At 39.8% G+C, this 20,986-nt stretch overlaps 1 protein-coding gene across 10 annotated transcripts in view; it reads right to left on the bottom strand.

Moving 5' to 3' along the window:
* rerea (arginine-glutamic acid dipeptide (RE) repeats a) overlaps positions 1–20,986 on the bottom strand; it is a 502,370-nt gene that overhangs the window by 416,289 nt on the left and 65,095 nt on the right. Inside the window, exon 2 of one of the 10 annotated variants that reach the window (XM_069918382.1) lies at positions 10,631–10,711. The exons of 8 other annotated variants lie outside the window; for them this stretch is intronic. The gene's annotated coding sequence lies outside the window, so the exon portion shown is untranslated. Of the gene's footprint in view, positions 1–10,630; positions 10,712–16,057; positions 16,137–20,986 lie in introns of those variants that run through there. One more of the 10 variants, XM_069918384.1, reaches the window with a different exon arrangement.

A 20,986-nucleotide genomic window follows, 5' to 3' on the forward strand; every position in this document is an offset into this window, starting at 1 on the left:
ACTTGTGTGATCTGATATTCAAGGATAATTTATTATTGTGAACATTAATTGAATTCAATTACTTCTGAAGCAACTACTGATGGAGAAAAAGCAGGTTATTCTTCAGCTCATTGTGTCATAAACCAAACCCTCTGTGAGAGGAGAGAGGAAAAAAAAATTTCCATCTTCCAGGGAAACCTGGCAGAATCTACTCAGAAGACCATTGCTCGTTCTGTCCCACCATTTGGCAGACTCAAGTGTGTGAAGAGAGCTTTTGGCATATTGGCCTTCATAAATCAAAATATTGACTAGAGGGGTTGAGATATTATCGCAAAGCTGTATCAGACATTGGCGAGGCCATATTTGGAGTGTTGGATGCAGTTTTGGTTACTGAATGACAGGAAATATATCCATGAAATGAAAAGAGTACAGGTATTTATTTACACGTGTGTTGTCAGAACTTGAGAAATTAAGTTTCAGGGCAAGTTTAAAAAGGGTTGGACTTTATTCCCCGTTGCTTAGAATAATGAAGAGAGATTTGATAGAGGTATACAAAATTATGATGGGTACCTATAGAGTCAATAAAAGTGGGTTTTATCCACTGAGGGTTGTGACATACAAACTAGAGGACATGGGTTAAGGGTGAAAGGGGAAAAGTTTAGGGGAACATTCAGGGGAATCTCTTCTCACAGAGAGTGGGGGGAGTGTGGAACCATCTGCCAAATGGTGGTGAATGTGACTCAATTTTGACATTCAGAAAAATTTGAACAGGTACATGGATGGAAGGGGTGTAGAGGGATATGGTCAGGGTGCAGAGGGATATGGTCAGGGTGCAGGTCAGTGGGACTGGGCAGAATAATGGTTTGCCACAGGCTTGAAAAGCAGAATGATCTGTTTTCTGTGTTGTAATGTTTGATGGTTCAATGGGTCGAGATCCTTGATCGAGAATCATTTCTATAGATGCTGCATGACCCATGAGATTCCTCCAGCTATTCATTATTTTGAGGTTCTGATATTAATAGGAATAACATTCAATTGCCAAGTCTGGCACCACAAAATTCCCAAGAATGGCAATTTATCAGATTTTACTGTATTTTGCCTTTGGCCCTTCGATACATCAACCGCCACTGACCTCCCTTTGACCCAATCCCCAATTCTGGATAACCGAAAAGTGAAAGAGTACAACTGGATGCAAGACTCTCAGGATTTGAAGAACACGTACAGGGATGCAGATGCAACTTGCATCAAGGCCGTGAAAGCATTTAAATGCTGAACTTGGGAATTCATTGTGCGAGTAGCAGGATAAGAGATCTGGTGTTGGACAGGAAGAACACAGAAGCGTTTCAGGCATGTCAAAATAACAGCATGGATAATATCCAATGATGTGGAAATGAGCGGAGATAGAATTCAAATCAAATAGGACAAAAACTGCATCAACATGCTTCTTTCAGCAGCAGAGAGTGAAATCTGAAGAATAGCAACTGATTAACATGACTCCAATCATCTCAATCAATCAATTTACATTTTGATATCAAATAGATAGCTCAGAAAAACATGACCAAACAGAGGGATATGGGATTCAGCTTGCCCCTTTGCAAATGGATCCATCGGCAGACCCCCAAACAGCACCGATCAGCAACATCACCTCCTCTGTGCTGACTTTCAACACAGGAACATCTCAAGACTGTGTGCTTTGTCTCTTGTTCTATTCACGTGACTGTGTAGCAAAGTTCATATACTACACAACCTTTGTTGGCCAAATAATGGGAAATTATGAGTCAGAACACAGGATGGAGATAGAGGATCTTGTGGATCTTGCTCTTGTGGATTTTAGGAAGGGGAGGGGAGGCCATAGGACCATGCCCCAACTTCACTGATGGGACAGCAGTTGAGAGGGTTAGTACCTTCAAGGACCTCTCTCGAAGCCAACACATTGATGCAGCCATGAAGAAGGCACACCAACACCTTTACTTTCTAATGAGGAGATTTGACAGGTCATTGAATACTCAATCAAATTTCTGCAGGTGCACAGTAGAGTGGTTTCATTATGGTCTAATTTGGTCATTTGAGTGCCCAGAAATGAAGAAGGTCCACAAAATTGTAAACGATGCCAAATTTATCACAGGGAACCCCCTCCCATCCAGTATCGACATCGACAAAGGATCATAACGGATCTCATTACAATGGTACCAACCTCTTCTCACTGCTACCCTTGGCTAATGACAGCCCTGCTGTTTGTGCAGACCCCAGAGAGTGGGTAATGCAGGTGCAGCGCTCTTCTTCAGGGTCCTACTGCCTGGTTGTGATGCTGATGGCCTGTTAAAGGGACTATACTTTTCTTAAATGTCATTATCATTGATAACAGTACATTTAAAAGATCCTTCTTCACTACTTTATGATAACAATGCACATGTAATATTTAAATCACATACAAATGCATGTCATACAATCAATTACAATTGATGAGAAAAGATGAGCAGAACTCTGTCAAGATTGTATGACAAATATTACAAATGTTAGATAAAGTTTAGTTCAATATTATTATTTACACCGCAAAAATTGCACCAAATAAAATTGGATTTATCAGATATATGTTTCAGATGTTGTGAAGAAATAGGAAACTTTTGCATTCTATTTGATCATTTTCTAAAGTTAGAACTTTTTGGATGGATTTAGGTAAGTTTTTAGAACAGATTATTGGGGACCATAAAAGGAACAAGACCTGAATTAAGCCTATCATTTTATTAGGTCAAATTTATCAAAATAGCTTTGGTGGTGGCAAGGAAGTGTATTGCAGTGACTTGGAAATCAGATGCTCATTTGGGTATGGAAAGATGGCATTCAGAAATTCAAAGCTGTACACCTTTGGAGAAAATTACGTACAATTTGAGACAGAAATATTTAACTTTTGAACAAATTTGGAGTCTGTAGATGAAAGTTTAGGAATAAATAGGTAAAAACACATTTCCAGCCTCTTAAGACCTGTAATAAACTTCTTCCCTAAAGTTGTTTAATATAAATACTGTATGATCCCAGTTTGTGACCTTATCCCTTGTGCAACCCAGATTAATATTAAAATCATCTTTCCTTTCTTTCTTTATATCATCCTTTTGTTAACTATATATTATTATTTTCTTTTATAGTGGGAGGGAGGTAAGAGCGAGGGGGAAGGGATTAATATCATGTAATCATTGTATTTTTAAATGTAATTATCAACTCTATAATATAGAGTTTTTCAATCTTTTCAATCTTCTTCAGCATGATGCTGAACCAAGCCATGAAAGACCCCAACAATGAAGACGCTGTTTACATCCGGTACCGCACGGATGGCAGTCTCTTCAATCTGAGGCGCCTGCAAGCTCACACCAAGACACAAGAGAAACTTGTCCGTGAACTACTCTTTGCAGACGATGCCGCTTTAGTTGCCCATTCAGAGCCAGCTCTTCAGCGCTTGACGTCCTGCTTTGCGGAAACTGCCAAAATGTTTGGCCTGGAAGTCAGCCTGAAGAAAACAGGCAGCCAGCTCCCCACCATGACTACCAGCCCCCCCACATCTCCATCGGGCACACAAAACTCAAAACGGTCAACCAGTTTACCTATCTCGGCTGCACCATTTCATCAGATGCAAGGATCGACAATGAGATAGACAACAGACTCGCCAAGGCAAATAGCGCCTTTGGAAGACTACACAAAAGAGTCTGGAAAAACAACCAACTGAAAAACCTCACAAAGATAAGCGTATACAGAGCCGTTGTCATACCCACACTCCTGTTCGGCTCCGAATCATGGGTCCTCTACCGGCACCACCTACGGCTCCTAGAACGCTTCCACCAGCGTTGTCTCCGCTCCATCCTCAACATCCATTGGAGCGCTTTCATCCCTGATGTCGAAGTACTCGAGATGGCAGAGGTCGACAGCATCGAGTCCACGCTGCTGAAGATCCAGCTGCGCTGGATGGGTCACGTCTCCAGAATGGAGGACCATCGCCTTCCCAAGATCGTGTTATATGGCGAGCTCTCCACTGGCCACCGTGACAGAGGTGCACCAAAGAAAAGGTACAAGGACTGCCTAAAGAAATCTCTTGGTGCCTGCCACATTGACCACCGCCAATGGGCTGATATCACCTCAAACCGTGCATCTTGGCGCCTCACAGTTTGGCGGGCAGCAACCTCCTTTGAAGAAGACCGCAGAGCCCACCTCACTGACAAAAGGCAAAGGAGGAAAAACCCAACACCCAACCCCAACCCACCAATTTTCCCCTGCAGCCGCTGCAACCGTGTCTGCCTGTCCCGCATCGGACTTGTCAGCCACAAACGAGCCTGCAGCTGACGTGGACTTTTTACCCCCTCCATAAATCTTCGTCCGCGAAGCCAAGCCAAAGAATATAGAACTACATGGATGTAAAATTTTAAATAATTTTTTTTTAAATGCACGTTAGGACTACTTAATACAATTAATTTTCTTTCTTCCCCAAAGCAGTTATCAAATTTTAAAATTTCTACCATAGAGAAAACTGACAAAACAACCAATCCCCATCAAAGCGTCATGGTATTCTGCTTTAACAGTCAGGCATGCAAGCAGTCTCAAGATAAAGCTCTATCCAAGTTACTGCCTTTTTCTTGGAACTACATTTCCGAGATCCCACAACAGTTATGGAAACCTAAATCTTATTGCATTGGTGCCCCGTGCAACTCGAGTCATCTTCAGAGGTGAAACGTCCCACCTCCAACAAAAATCTGCTTTCATAATGTATGTGAGAGAGTCATCATAATCTTCAAATTACCACTTTAAAACTTCTGCTGCTGCACAAGGAGGCAATTATTTGGTTAAGCATCTCATCTGACAGCCAGTGGCAGCACTCCATCAGTAACACAATTAACTGAAAACAAGATGTACTAATGGAACGACGACGCACACAGAACAGCAGAATGGTTGCCATGCAACTTTGCAAGAAGTTCATATCCACAAAGTTTATGCACCGTGCAAGCACTTTGAGCATTTGTTGCTTGAAATGGATGCAGCTGGACAACACCACACATTGGGTAAAAGACGATGATTGTAACAATTTTATAGACAAGACTGCACAATCACGTCAGATCGACAGGCTTGTCAGTCCATTAGAACACTGGAAAAAGATCACAAATTTCTCTTTAATGGGAAAAACTACTTTTTTTTTAAAATCTAAATGGAGTAAAGGACACTCACTCCATGAGCATGAGCACCCGGCTACATACATTTCAAAGAGGTCTATAATCTAGTTATAAATTATGCAGTTGTATTACTGTATGTAAAGAACAGAAATGGCAGAGTAGCTTTTCATCTCATTTTTAATGAATTCCATTAAAAAGTTCAATAAACCTTGAAATTTCAGGATTTTATTCATTCAATTACTAATCCCATCAAAAGAACATGTTTCAGATGCAACTTGTTCACTAATTAGCAACAATGAACTAATCGAAGTATCTATAATGGAAATTATCCTGACTATTCAACATTAACCGTAAGCATCATGGAAATTATTTTTACTTAAAACATCCCCACTAACCATCTTTTCTTCTCTTCCCAAATATTATGAAGCATTTCATAAATCCAGGCCGGTCAGAAAAGGTTCATAAAGAGTATGCCAAACTGTCTTATTGAAAATTTATTGACCCAAAACCACAAATCTCATTTAATAGACCCCATTAAGAGCCAAAACTGCAATTTAAAATTCTGGCATATAAAGTGCTATATTCTCCTTTATCGAAGTGACTTGAAAGAAAATACAAAATACATTTTCCAGTAAACAGATTCTCAATTGTCAATCACGACCCAGGGGAAAAGTCTTTGATCTAAAAGAACATAAAGCACCTTCCAAAGATAAAACCCAGATGTAATCCAGAGCTAACAATGCGACTGCAAAAACAAATTACTTATATTCCTCAAATTACCCCTCTGAAAACCATCCAAACCTAAAATCTCCATTAAATGTACTGTCACTTAAGAAGACAGTTCGCACATAAATGAAAATCAATGTACACTATGCAAATGAAAACAAGTTCCCAAAGACTAAAAAGGATGGAGTCTCAAATGCAAGTTATGCCTAATAATGTTTTGTTGATAACATACCATATTTTCAAAACAAGATCATCGATAGCACCAAGATCTAATTTAAAGAAAATTGAACCAGTTAAAAAATATATTCTTCTCTAAGCCAAACACAATTACCAACCACAATCTCCAATTAAAATTAAGGCCCTATTTCTGATGAACGTGTATTGTTTGTCTGTGTGTTATGTCTGGTTGTCCATCTGTGCGTTTTGCACGGAGGACTGGAAAACTCTGTTTCGTCAGGTGCACTTGGACAATCAGATGATCATAGACTTGACTGGACAAATGTCCTTTGAATAGTTATTGGGGGATGGAGTTTGAGAATAAGATCATGCCACTGAACTTTGTCCAACAACTCTTTCTTGATGTGCAAGTGTATCAGATGAGAAACGGTTTAATTGTATTGGCCTCTCTTAAAAACATAAATAGTTACCTTGAACTACCAAAATATACATCTGGAGTTCATTCAGTGAGGAATGGAGGAAAAATGAAATTAGGTTTTTGCAAATCTGAGTTTTCTGCATGTAAAACGTTGATGCGATAAAGTAGAAATGTGTGAGGAGGGACATCCAGCACGTTATTCTGCACGTAAACAAGAAGTATAAGATTATTTTTAATAAATTAAAGCTAACCAGATCTCTAATATTCACCTAAGTGGGACAAGATTAAACAATTCTCCAACAACTTTTGTATTAGTGTAACAGATCCAAGGTCAAAATCATTCATCGGTAATGTGCCCAATTCTCCTGCACTCAAGGTAAATCCCAAAAACCCAGAGGTGAGACCTCTAAAATTAGCAATTATTATCTTCCACCTCTATGAACACAACAGAGTTCCTCCAGTTAAAAAGAGGAAATTGAACAGGATTCAAGAACTAATCCTAACTACTTTAATTTTAATCTCCCTTGGTTTCTAACATGATGTAAGTCCTTTGTTCAGCCACGTGTGCAGTGTTCTTAACATAGGAAAGTCACACAAACACCAGAAAATGTCAAATTCATTTTGTTTCATACACAAAACAGAAAAACAAAATGCCACAATTTTGGGAATTACAGGTACTTCCTGACTTGCAATTTTAAAAGGGGCCAAAGGATCGGTCGTATCTCGAAATTTGCCCGCATGTGTGCAAGTCTTTCTTGAAGCAAACTTTTTAAATCAAATCTTTTTTTCATCATAGATTTGATGATAATTTAAAACTTCCTGAATTTGTCAATCAACCTTGGCAAATCCTTCTACATTCTAGTCCATGCTTACCCAGGGTCCATAGGCTAGGCGTAGCCCTCTTGATTTCTGTGCACGTCTTTGGTTGGTGCATGGGCGATGGGTCACGTATTGGAGTTTGGTTGGCACATGCGCGAGAGCTAAGTGCCCAAATTATATTGAATTTGTGCCCTTAGCATGCGCCAAGTGAACTCCAATACGCAAAACCACTTCGCATGCACTAACTGAACTCCAATTTGCAAAACAACCGCACATGCATCAACCAAAGACTTGTGCAAGCGCAGAAGAATCAAGATGGCTGTGCCCAGCCTACAATCCCAAAGGCCAAGTAACAAGTATACACATTTTGGCTCTTACAAGCTCTGTATCCCTGTTATAGTTTGTCAAATACAACATAATCCACATAAATTTTTCCTTTATTTTCTTTTAATTTTTGGTCGTATGTGTGGATGGATGCAAGTTGCATTGATCACAAGTTGGGGAGTACGAAACAGAGACCGATGTCTATGGTTTTACTTGCTGATAATTTGCAGTAAGATTACAATTCATCAAAATGAAATACCATCCTGCATCAAAAATCACTTTGACCATGGAATGCACAAGTATACCTCTATTCTGCCAAACTAATCAACAAAAGTATTCATTACAAAAGATATAGTTATATTGACCAACAGAGTTCAACAATGAAATACAGAACAGAGAAATAACTTGAAATTGACTGCATCTGAATGAAAATAGCTAAAACTTTTCTTCAAGCATTTGATTTTTCACCCAAGTTTAAAATTAAATCATATCCTTCCTGCCTGGTTAAAATGACCACAAAGCAAAACAAGTGTATGAGGAATATCTGAGTGCCTACCTTTTCTCTAGTACCTGAACTTTTGGCAAGCTGGCATTTATCTTCAAATTAATTTATTAAGAATTGAATACATGATAAAATTATTCTCATGTCTTTGAAATTGTGCGAGTCAATTACTAATTTTGATGATAACCTGTATTGTGATTGTAATTTGTAGCTTCTGTAAAATATTACAGGAGTGTGTTCGGCTCCGAATCATGGGTCCTCTACCGGCATCACCTACGGCTCCTAGAACACTTCCACCAGCGTTGTCTCTGCTCCATCCTCAACATTCATTGGAGCGCTTTCATCCCTAACGTCGAAGTACTCGAGATGGCAGAGGTCGACAGCATCGAGTCCACGCTGCTGAAGATCCAGCTGCGCTGGGTGGGTCACGTCTCCAGAATGGAGGACCATCGCCTTCCCAAGATCGTGTTATATGGCGAGCTCTCCACTGGCCACCGTGACAGAGGTGCACAAAAGAAAAGGTACAGTGACTGCCTAAAGAAATCTCTTGGTGCCTGCCACATTGACCACCGCCAATGGGCTGATATCGCCTCAAACCGTGCATCTTGGCGCCTCACAGTTCGGCAGGCAGCAACCTCCTTTGAAGAAGACCGCAGAGCCCATCTCACTGACAAAAGGCAAAGGAGGAAAAACCCAACACCCGACCCCAACCAACCAATTTTCCCCTGCAATCGCTGCAACCGTGTCTGCCTGTCCCGCATCGGACTTGTCAGCCACAAACGAGCCTGTAGCTGACGTGGACATTTACCCCCTCCATAAATCTTCGTCCGCGAAGCCAAGCCAAAGAAAGAAGAAAATATTACCAACATCACCAGCAGCGAACAAAAGTTCTCGTGTGGAGCATTTATAGATTCGAAATCAAAGCATCCTCCATAAACCCTCTGCCAGTTTCAGTTTTAAATATTTAAATAACACTTGACTAACGTAAATGAAAGAATACATAGTTGTAAATGCAAAACTGTCAATAAAGAAAAATAAAGTTAGAAAATTTTTTCAGCCATAACAAGGGCAAAGTTTTGTTAATCGCTAGCGATAATAAAGAACAGGTTAAAAGACTACCGTAGTTCTATTGTTAATTCAGAAATATATCATCATTCTCCATGGGAATAATAGTTCATTCCCACACACAAGAAATGACCAAGACTTAAAACAATTTTTGCCAAGTTCATAGGTTTTAGCTGGACTGTTATTCAGCATTACTTTCTGGCAGAGCTTGCTGAAAATGAACATTTCTGGATAATGATTCGAGGAGTGAAACATCATCAGACCGTAATCATTTAAAGATTTTGACAACTTTGATCAAATGGTTAAGGGGAAGAACTGTCCACATAAGTATATTCAGGCAAGTTCCCAATCTGACCTGGGAACAGAAGCAGTGAGGCAAAACCTTTCCTTCAATCGTTATTCAATTGGTCCCCTTCTCCAGCTCTTTCCACGGAACAAGAAATTCAACTTTTCAAATGTGCTTTCAATTACCCCTTGGAAGTTAATATGGAATCAGATTAAGCACTTTCTGTTGGAAACCAAAACTCTGTGCATCACAGCCCAACCAAATATTTTATCAAACTATTATACACTACCATGAGCTTTGTGATATGAGCATTCTAATGCATTATCAACAAGCTTTCCCTTTAAGCCAATAGAAATTATAACTAGAGAACACTGCAGTACAGAAACAGGCCCTTCTAGTCCATGCCATTGTCTGTGCAGTCCTGCCGATCAACACACGAGCATCTCAGTTCATCTGTATTGAAGAAACTTATTTTCACTTGAGTTCCATAAACTTCTTTTAACATAATTGTCCAATAAGTTAAAACCACAGATTGTCCAATCCATTTCAGACACCAGTAAAAAAACATGTGTGCCTCACAAGCAAGTAGTAATCAGAAAATTCAAAGTGGTCTTTGAATTTTTTTTCCCTGTGTAGGTGAAATAACCAGTGACATGAAGTAAATAGTGAAGAAGGGTTCTCTATAGACCAGATGTGCTTGCTTAGTCTTTGGCTTTTTTCCAACATAGCTATTTAAAATCTAAAACACAGATTTTACAGTTCAATTCAAAAGCTGAAACAACTCAGTCTCAACAGGTGTTCCAGCCTGCACACTTGAATCAAAATGACAGAACCAATATTAAATCAAGATCTGTACCTCAAAACATATTGCACACCATTCTGGGTGCTACCAACAAGAAAGGTCCCTAATTTTTGGCTGGGCAGAATCAAATCAGAGCTAGTTACATTCTGAGTAGCTTTGCTAAATGTGCATATTTTTGTACAACAGTGTTGCAAGACCAACAGACTTTGAAACCAACCTTTGAAGTGATCAAATGAAATTAAAATTATTTACAGAAAGAGCTCAGCAATTCCGGGGTCTACATCCTTAAAGAAAACCCAAGTCTAGAAAAAAAAATGTCATCATGTTAGATAAATCATTACATGAATGTGTTAATTTTATTTGAAACGAAGTTAATTATTACCTGTAGCTGCTGAATATCAGCTCTGGGTCTGTGGGTGGTACTCTCTCTCACTTGTGAGACAGAACAGTCTGGGCTCGCATCCTGTGAGACAACAGAGGCTTACGCTCCAGTACAGGCATACTTAAGGTGCATTATTCAGTCAGTAGTGCCATTTTTCAGATGTGATATGAACCAAGACCTATCTGATCTCTCGAGTGAATGCAAAATATTCTGTACAAAGATGTACAGGGTGTCAGCCATCTCTGAATCATCTGTCTGGTCATTTTCCTCTTGTTCATTTCTGAGCTATACTTAGACAGTTCTACTTTCGACATTACAACAGTGATTACATTTCACTAGTGCTCCACTGGCTGTTTGTAATCCGATTTCAAATTTGTAAAAGTCCAAGATGAGATTATTGGATTCAGGACTGATGTTTTAATCAGAACTATTCAGAAAGTGTATCGAAATATCATAAAATCACCACAGATGAAGTCTTAAACTTGGTGAACTTAATCAAAATTATGGTATCACATCCATGAAGAATAGTGATGCTTTACAAATGTAAAGGTGAAAAGCTTTTTTTTTTAAAATGATGGCCGCTAATCAATCCAATGACCACACAATCTTCATTCATCCTTATCACATAATATTGAGACAGTATCAATTCTGTTTTAAATCCCAGAGATTAACTTAAAAAATAAATTATATCTTGAGAACCTGCGAACTACCACAATTTTACACCTTGCATTTTTTTTAAAATTTCAAGGTACAACAAAGAAACATGCCTTGTGGCCCGCCAACCTACTCTTCCAAAATACACCAAGGGGACCAATTAACCTACCAACCTGTATGTCATTAAAACACGGTAGAAACCAGAGCATCCAGAAAAACCCCACAATCACAGGAAAAACGCACAAACTCCTTACAGATTTCAGCAGTGGATGAGAACCTGGGTTGCTGGCACTGTGATAGCTTTTCTATATATAAAGGTAGGTGGTTTACCCACCTGTCATACGAAAAGCTTCATCATAAATCTTACATATCACCTGATGAAGACCATTTCACTGCGCCATCATATGCGGAAAATATTTCAATCAGCGTTCAAGTACAGATTCAACTGACAGTGAGTTGAATAGCAACGGCACACGTCCAAATGTCAGATTTCAGATTTATTGCCAGAGTACGTACATTTTATCACGTACAACCCCGAGATTCATTTTTCTTGCTGGTGCATCTGAAATACCACTAATTGGTAGTGCAAAAATAAACTGTACACAGCGTAAACATGTAAACAAATAGAAACAAACTGACTGTGCAATACAGAGAGCACAAAGAAAATCAATAAAGTGCCAAGGGTCTTTAACTGAGTCGCTGATTGAGTTTGTTGTTGAGGAGTCTGATGGTGGAGGGGGAGCAGCTTCTCCTCAACCTGGTGGTGTGAGTCTTGTGGCACCTATACCTCTTTCCCGATGGCAGCAGTGAGAACAGAGTGCATGCTGGGTGGTGAGGGTCTTTGATGATTGCTGCTGCCCTCCGACGACAGTGTACTCAATAGTGGGAAGAGTTTTGTCTGTAATGTCCTGGGCTGCATCCACTACCTTTTGGAGGACTTTATGCTCAAGGGTATTGGTGTTCCAATGCCAGACTGTGATGCAGCCGGTCAGCACACTTTCCACCACACATCTGTAGAAATTTCCCAGTATTTCTGGTGTCATTCCAAATCTCCACAAACTCCTGAGTAAGTCGAGGCACTGGTGTGCTTTCTTCACGATGCCATTGGTGTGTTGGGTCCAGGAAAGATCCTCCGAAATAGTGACTCCCAAGAACCTAAATTTGCACACCTGCTCCACCTCTGATTCCCCCCCCAAATCACTGGACTGTATACCTCTGTCTTTCCTGAAATCAACAATCATCTCCTGAGTTTTGGTGACATTTGAGTGCAAGGTTGAAGCCACCACTTCACTCAGTGAATTTCTATCTGACTTGAGCTTGAATGTGGTAACTTAAGTCAGACAAAGAATTCATTTTAGTATTAGCACAAAAAGAAAAACAAATCTAATGGAAAAAGATTTTTTAATAAGATCAAAATAATGTTTTATCGAAGGTCCCAAAAGTGAACTTAAATCAGTTCATAAAATTTTAAATAATTGACTTCCAGATGTTCTTCTAATGCTGCCTGAATATTCCTCACTTAACAGTTTCAGGCATCAATTTTGTGTTATTTTATAATTATACAAGGGGGAAGTTTATTAGAAAAAACTGTGTACTTTCAAAGCAGATTTCTCTCAGGGTATTATTTGAAATGGCTGAATGGGAGTGTTTGAAGTCTTGAAACGCGAACAGAAATGTCTACATTGGAGCTTGTGACACTGTGAATTACTGCTTCCCTGAACTCATTCAGCATGACAAATCATGAAGCTCACCTGAATAAAAAGGTGGACTCAATGTCAGAGAAAATAGCTTCCAACAGTAGCCAACAACTTGATAAAAGTTTCAATTGGGCAGATTTAACTGAAGAGCCTGTAATTTAAGATCAAAAAAAAAAGCAAAACTACAGATCTGGAAATCTGAACTAGAAAGAGAAAATGCTGAAAATACTCATCATTTCAGACAGCATCTGCAAAAACAGAATTAAAACTTTTCATGTCGATGACTTTTCATCAGAAATGAAAACACAATGCTGGAGAAACTCAGCAGGTCATCATGCAACGAGCAAAACGTAGGCAGGTGCCTAAAACTCAGCTGGTCAAACAGTGTACGTTATAAAGCAAAGATAAAGATCTATAACTAGCCTTTCAGGCTTGAGCCTGCTCGAACTTGGGTGCCTGCCTACATTTTGCTCATACTTGATGAAGGGCTCAAGCCCAAAATGTTAGTTCTGTATCTTGATCTTTATTATATTACGTACACTGTTTGACCTGCTGAGTTTCTCCAGCATTGTGTGTTTACTTAAACCATAGTGTCCAGACTTTCATGTTTTACTTTCATCAGAATTGGATAGGTTTGACCAGAACACTGCCAAAGTCATTGGCCTAAAACATTAACTGTATTACTTATTCCACTGTTGGAATTGTTTGCTGAGCATCCCCAGCATTTTATTTCCCAAAGTTCAGTTGTTTTCTAACAAAGTGTAACACGTGAACTTTTGCCCAAGTTCATCATTCAGTGTTGTGTGATAAAGCGCCTGGATTCATTGCACTTTTTGTAAAATCATCAGGACTTTGGAGCATTACCTGCAGTTCAAATTCACAGGGTTGTTACTTCAAACTACAATCTAATGAATACGATCCAAAATAGGTGGCAATTGAGCAAACATGCTTCAAGAAAGTCGTGGGCATTAAATGAAAAAAAAATCATCTGTTTGGCTCATCTTATGTGAAATTAATTGAATTTACATGAAACACAAAATGCTGGAAACACTCAGCAGGTCAGCTGCATCTGTAATTGACCCAAGTTTAAATTGGTCTGGGCCATTGGAATTGAAACGCTTGGAGTTGAACAAAATGCTTTAAAATCATTTATTAATGTCCAATATCACATTTAGCATTAATTCATTTGAGAAACCTTTTAAAGGCACTACAAAAAGCATTATTTCTTTATTCGCCAATACAAAACCCGCCATTACTACAACCGAGGTTCAAAAATTGGATGGATAATAAGTCATCGATGCAGAAAAAATCCACAAGTTAACTTTTCCTAAAATTACTTTTGGCCACTGGTATTTCTTCTGAGAAAACCTTAGTTGTGGAGCCAGAGGTAGCCTTAAGATGTCACGTTTTAAAACTGTTCACATTTCCCAGATGGAAATCAAGTTTAACATTAAGTAAACTCTTGAGAGAAATGTACAACATCTGCTTGAAATCCAAAGAACTGAACAACTTTTCTCAGATTATTTTTTGGCTAAATACATCAAAAACTACAGATATGGTGTGGCAGTTTGATTCTGAAAAGTCTGTGGCCCAAAATGGTCTTTTTTGTGAACCCCACAGAAGTAATCAGGGTCCTGAATGCAGAATTCGCAATTTATTTTCATAAAATATTTGAAAGATGATGAATTAAAAAGTTTGAACTTACATTAAGTGTAAGGATAGATCCAAGTAAGGATCACAACTTATAAATCAGTTTCAGTCATATTTACACATTCTTGCTTATTGCGGATGATAAGACGACCGGTGTTAATATAACAATCCAACACATCAAAGTGGTGTGGGAAAAATACATTAACAAGACAAGATGTTTCAAAGTATGTTCGAGCAATGCAGACAAATGCAGTCATTTAACATCTCTGATTAAGAACATGCTCTTGTTCTCTGATAGTGATATTTTATTCTAGTCAATGAGGACTTCAAGAGAAGAAACTGCTAGCTGTCCAGTAATATTTTGTCTTAGAAGCACTGAGACGAGACTGAAAATTGAAACCAAGGCTATCATGCACAAGCTGACTAAAAGCAACAGACCGAGGAGTTAAAACGTGTTGCTGAAGACCGACCGGCCACTCGCTGATGCATCACTTTGAACAGCCATAGAAAACACCAATGTAATCCTAGCCAATTTTAACATGCAGTCGGATGGAATGACATTCCTGGAGCTGCCTGCCAAGCACCGACTGCCAAAGTGTAACAATTCCTCAAGGACTCTGTGTGTGTGTGTGTTTCGGAAGCTTTGCTCTCCCCCGTTCCTGGAGGGGAGAGGAGGGGGGGTGTTTCCCCCCCCCCCCCCCCCCCCCTCCTGTGCACACCCCAGAGTCTCTGATTTTCTCTTTGTGTGTCATTAAGAGTGGTGGGAGGCTGCCGAGCCACCCTGCTCCATCGCGGTCGGAGACATGTGCACACAGTCGCGTGGAGACGGGCAAAGAGAGAGACAAAGGCAATGAAGCCTTTTGACGACACCCCCCCCCCCCACCAAAAAAAACCAACAGGTCAAACAGGTCCTGTTTTCATTCAGGGGCAGGCTTGGAAGGTGCGGTTGGACAAATCAGCTCAGGACACTTTGCACAGTGAGCAGCCCCCCCCCCCCCCAACCCTCCGAGGCGTTGCACTTCCAGACACTCCCACACAAGTTCTGCAACATGAGGACAATCCTGATCAGAAAAGGAAGCGAATGTGTTTTGGGGTGGGGGGGGGGGGGGGGGTGGTGTTCCTCAGGCCAGCTCTTCCTTTCAACCACGCCAGTACAATCTGCTCATCTTCAACATCCCTGGAGGTGACAGCAACAACTTTACCGCAATTCCAGCAGCTGTTCGGCTGACCCCGGCCCCCGGGCCCCCCGCCCCCGGCCCGCGGGCCGTGGCCCGGGCCCAATCCAACAATGTCAGCCGCCGCAGCCCACGGAGAGAAGGCACTTGATAACAAAGAGGCCCGCTGCTTGGCCGAGACAGGGCTGCCAAGTTAAAAAGAGCACACCGCTGGACAGGTCCAGCCGAGGAAATCAGAGCGGAAGGGTTACCGGACTCCGTGCAGACTGGCCTGTCGCTCACACTCCACGCTCAGCTGTGCTGCAGACACTCCACATGCCTGACGTCGTCTTCTTTATCCAGACACCAGTGAAGGAGAACAAGCCTCCAACAACAAGCACCAGGAAAAACCAGGACTGGAGTCCAGCACAAAAAGGGGAGCTAGAGGGTGATGGATGACTGTTCTTAATGGCATGGTCAGCCAGAAATGCATCAGCGAGCAAGAGATTGGAGACCATATCCCTGGAGTGATCTGCATCTCCCATCCACAGCCATTGTGTGGAATATTAATGCACTGCTCAGATGAAGGGACACAGATCAGGGGCAAAAAAAAGGTCCAGGGTCTTTTGACAATTCAAAGCAGCAGGCCTAGGCCAGGTTATTAAGGCTGTGAAACGGCTAAAATGTTTAAAGACAAGCGATTGAAAAAACTCTCTCTAAAACACTGGTTTTATGAGCATAATTTAAAAAGGCAAAATAATTTTAATCAAGACAGTTTATCAACAATTATGGCCGTCTCACCCTGAAAGCATGACAGATCAATAAAAATTGAACACCACATTGCTCTGGCTTGCTGCAGAGACACACTGTACATTAGCTACTCAATAAGAGGTGCCTCGTGGGAAAAACACTGCTTGAAAATAAGCTCCATAACCAAGTGGCTTTGTAAGTGCTCCATACCTGTCACAGATCAAATCAATCCCAAACTCACCAAACCACAGAAGCAGGCATAATATTTTCAACTGTGAATTAATCAAAGACAATTTTTCTTACCAACTCTGGAAGTGCATGGGGGAAAGTCAAAATGGAACGAATGCTATTACAGGTAACAACAAAGCAGTAATTAATTCTTGACTACCATGAACGAAGCTCACCGACCGGTGAGGATAAGATGAAATGTTCCAAAATAGTTTGTGTTGGCTTTTAAATAATCTGTCACCAGATCAGTAAACAGAACCGCTTGTCTATATTAGCATTAATCCACTTTGGTTTCTATTGTTTGAACCATTATATTTTAAAAACATAATTTTATATGTTCTCAGATAGTTCGTTGTGTTCGGCGCACTACAATGCAACCAAAGAAACAAACATTTAAATTTATCGTTAACACTTTACTCAAAATGTGACAAGTCATCGGCTTGTATTTTTTAAAATTCTGCATTCCAAAGTTTTAAATTCAAATCATTAATTGGCATTCTGTAAAACAATAAAACCTATTGAATAATAAGGATTTTAATAACAATGAGGTCAACTTAAAATCTTTTCCAAAATGTTGAATTGCATCTTTGATTTTAAACATACAAAATTACCTCTTTTCAACATTAAAACACCAACCGAGTGGCCACCATACCTGATCTAACACCTGCATTTAATTAAATCCAACCAGTTTCAATCACCACAAGGGCATAAATTTCTTTTTCAAGAGGACATGTTTTTCCAATTATTGAATGCTCAGCAGACTAAGTATCAACATTGCTGTGCTTCGTTTTTGTGAGGAGACTTGAAAGAGAAATTAAAGGTTGCATCATAAAAAAAATTCATCTGAAGCTCCTGCCATGTTGGATCAAATAGAACATTCACTTGTTCCCCACAACACTAACTTCATTAGTGTGAGGAAAAAAAGGGCTCCAAAATTCATTCATGAGGGAGACCTTAATGGAACCTTTCCCTTTTCACGCCAGCCTTGGACTAAAGGTGGCAATCTTTGAGTTAGGTGTGACCAGTTCAAAACTTAGTTGGGAAATGTGACCAAGTGTATGTACATTAGAGTTTGGAACTGAGGAAGAGTGAGTGGTGTTGGGGTCCTTTGAATAATTCATCTCCTGGAAGTTTATCTGCTCTTTGAGGTGGATGCAAAGGATCACATGGTATATCAAGATATCAGAAAAACAGAATTAGGACCTCTTGGTTGATATTTATCTTTCAGTAAGATCTTTTGATTCCACACCTGAGAGTGTGCAGTGGCTCTGGCCACTGCATCATTTTCTACAGTCTACAACAAAGACAACATTTCAAAATTGTCTGTGAAATCTGTAGGTCATCCCAAGGTTGTGAAAGGAGCTAAATGCAAGTCCTTTCCTTTATTATAGTTTAGTGTCTGGAGGGACCAATAACACAGTTTATTAGAAAGGCATTTCAAGCTCTGTTAAAAGCATGGTGTAATTTTCTAGTAAATAATCTGTAATGCAATGGTTCTGAGCTAGTTATTTAATATTCGCACTGAAGTATCTTGTTAAAAGTAACTACAATGTTTCTGAGGCACGCACAAACACCACTTTCAGAGACAAAGAATCCAGCTCCAGGTTTCACTGCAGCTTCCATTTATCACACAACCCTGTCATGTTGAGCACCATTAACAGATAATGAAAGGAGACAACGGGTGCAGTTACAAGCAAAGCACTCTGCATTCTACAGGCCTAAGCATGTAGCCAGGGGATCTGACAGCTTCAACTGAATATCCTGGGCACTTAACAGTGTCTGTAACTGAAACAATAAAACTTTACTTCTCTTGAATCAAAACACCTTTTGTTTGAATTGTTTTGGTGTAACTGTGGATATTGTGCTCTAGGCTGGCCCCAGAGAATGAAAGATAAGTGAGAAGAGTGTGACTAGTTTAGTGACTGATTAAATCAGACAGTTGTGGTCTATTTTAACTCAGACTGTAAAACTTGCTATAGTCTGCTGCAATTGATTTTGTTTTAATTCAAGGAAATCAACAAGCTTTGAATGAGTCCAGGAAGAGCGACCCCTCACTCAGTTGAGCATTGTCAAAAAACGTGAAGTGATCACCTTCTGGATGATTGAACACCACACCTCAGGATTTGAAGGGGAGATGTTGAAGAGATGGGCATTGATAGCAAATGAATTCATTTGATAAGTGCAACAGGCTCACTTGCCCAATCAGGGCAAGGTAAGCATGATCCAGAGGAATCCAAGCAACATGAAAGTCGACATAATCGCCTGCAGGAAAAAAAGTCTCAGGGCTGTATGCGATGTCATGTTTGTGGTCTGACAATAAATCTGAAATCTCTCAAGATTCCAATTTGTCAGATGTTTATCCATTACAGAAAAGATGAACTACCATAATGTTCATGTCACTGTGCAACTTGAGATTCCAGGTCATTTTTAAAAACTATCCTGGTACTGTTTTTGTCAGTGCAAACCAACATGAATTTATATATTCAACATTGAAACCTTCCTCATTTTAACTTTATTTTTCACAAGCGTATGCCAAATACCCACAAGCTTCAAAGCCAACACAGATTAGGAAACAATTAAAATTATTGCAAATGTGTTGTTTTGATGGCCTTGATTGTGGATGCATTGCCAAAGTGCAATGCTGCCTGCTCAGTTACAGCATTCCAAAGAAGCTCCAAAGTCTCCTCGTCTCTCATAGCTTGACCCCCTTGAAAACTAAAGAATCTACTCTTAATTATGCACTCACTTGCAGAAAGAAATACATTCTATAAAAAGTACTCTTTGTGATTTTAGAAACATTAACTGAATTCTTACCAGCGAAAGAAAGCCAAAGGAAGTGTGCCTGCCAAAAGTTTCCTTTTAACCGTGTATCTATGCAAGCTGACTTTCCCCTTCCTTCCAAAAAAGGCAAAAATTTCCTGCTGCACAAGCTGCAACATTTGACAGCTAAGAGGCAATTAAAACCAGTGTAAGAAGCTTGACCTTGCACAGGATTCTGAGCAGGAGTTTTTCTCCATCTTCAGAAAATCAGCATGTGCTTGCCATTAGACAAAATCCAAAAGATGAAACTTTTGTCAGTGGTGTTCCAATGCTGTGCATTTCAATGCATGTTCACTGAGCAGAATGGCAGCCACTAACCATCATTCAGGTTTTCCTTTTCCATACATCATACTCAGAATTACTCGAGAAACACAAAAACTGCAGATACTGGAATCTCCAGCAAACGAAGAGGAGCGGGAGTGTCTCCGGTCACACAATACTCATGTAGAAAAATTGAGAGTCAACATTTTCAGTCAGGATTGAAAGGGGTGTCAAAAAAAATGGTACTGAGCCAAAATGCTGATGCTCCACTTCTCTCCATACATGCTGCCTGACTTACTTGTCCACTGTTACTCAGTGGATCAAACCTATCACAGCCAATCAAGGATGTCATCGGGATTGATCACCACCGTCCAGAGTTTTAACTGAATAACACTGTTGCTTGTGACAAAAAAAAGATGATTTCTTCTATATTTAAAGCAATGCCACTTCCACCAGGATTTGATCACTGGTGATCAATTGCAAGCACACAGCTGAGCTGTTCAGCCATAAAGAAGTGGATATTCGAAAATACAATGTTCATTTCTATTATATATTCAGGTTTCTGAGGTGGCACACAAATCCATGAATTTTTCCCACAGAAGCTAGTCTGCTGCTGAGGAACAGTACAGTAAACATGGGGGCAGCTGGTAGCAACAGAAAACCTCATTTTAGATGGTTATTTCAATCGTGCAGCACAAGATCGCTGGTAACCAAAACTAATATTCAAAAATCGTACTGAAAAGACAATCAAAAAATCTTACAATGTCATTTATTTAAAAACATAGTGCATAGAATAGTTACAATAAATGCAGTAACTGTCCATTTTCTATGAAAGTTATGACTTAGTACTTTGCAAAATAATGTATGCATTTACATATTGCAACAAAACAGATTTGAATGCTTTGTTATAAATCTGGACTATATTTAGTTGACATGAAATTTGAATCAAGACATCACTTAGTTTTCAATTTCAACATGCCAGAAATAAAATATAAAATATAAAGGCAGCCTAGCACAAGTGTTCAGCCCTTTTACATTTATGTTCTCTATACGCTGATGAGTGGAGGCTCTCTGTATACAAGCATTAATATAAATCATTCTGTAGTCAGAATGCACATTAATATTGCATTATAAAAATAAAA

Source organism: Narcine bancroftii, chromosome 2 (genome assembly GCF_036971445.1).
Source record: "Narcine bancroftii isolate sNarBan1 chromosome 2, sNarBan1.hap1, whole genome shotgun sequence".
Lineage (NCBI taxonomy): Eukaryota > Metazoa > Chordata > Chondrichthyes > Torpediniformes > Narcinidae > Narcine > Narcine bancroftii.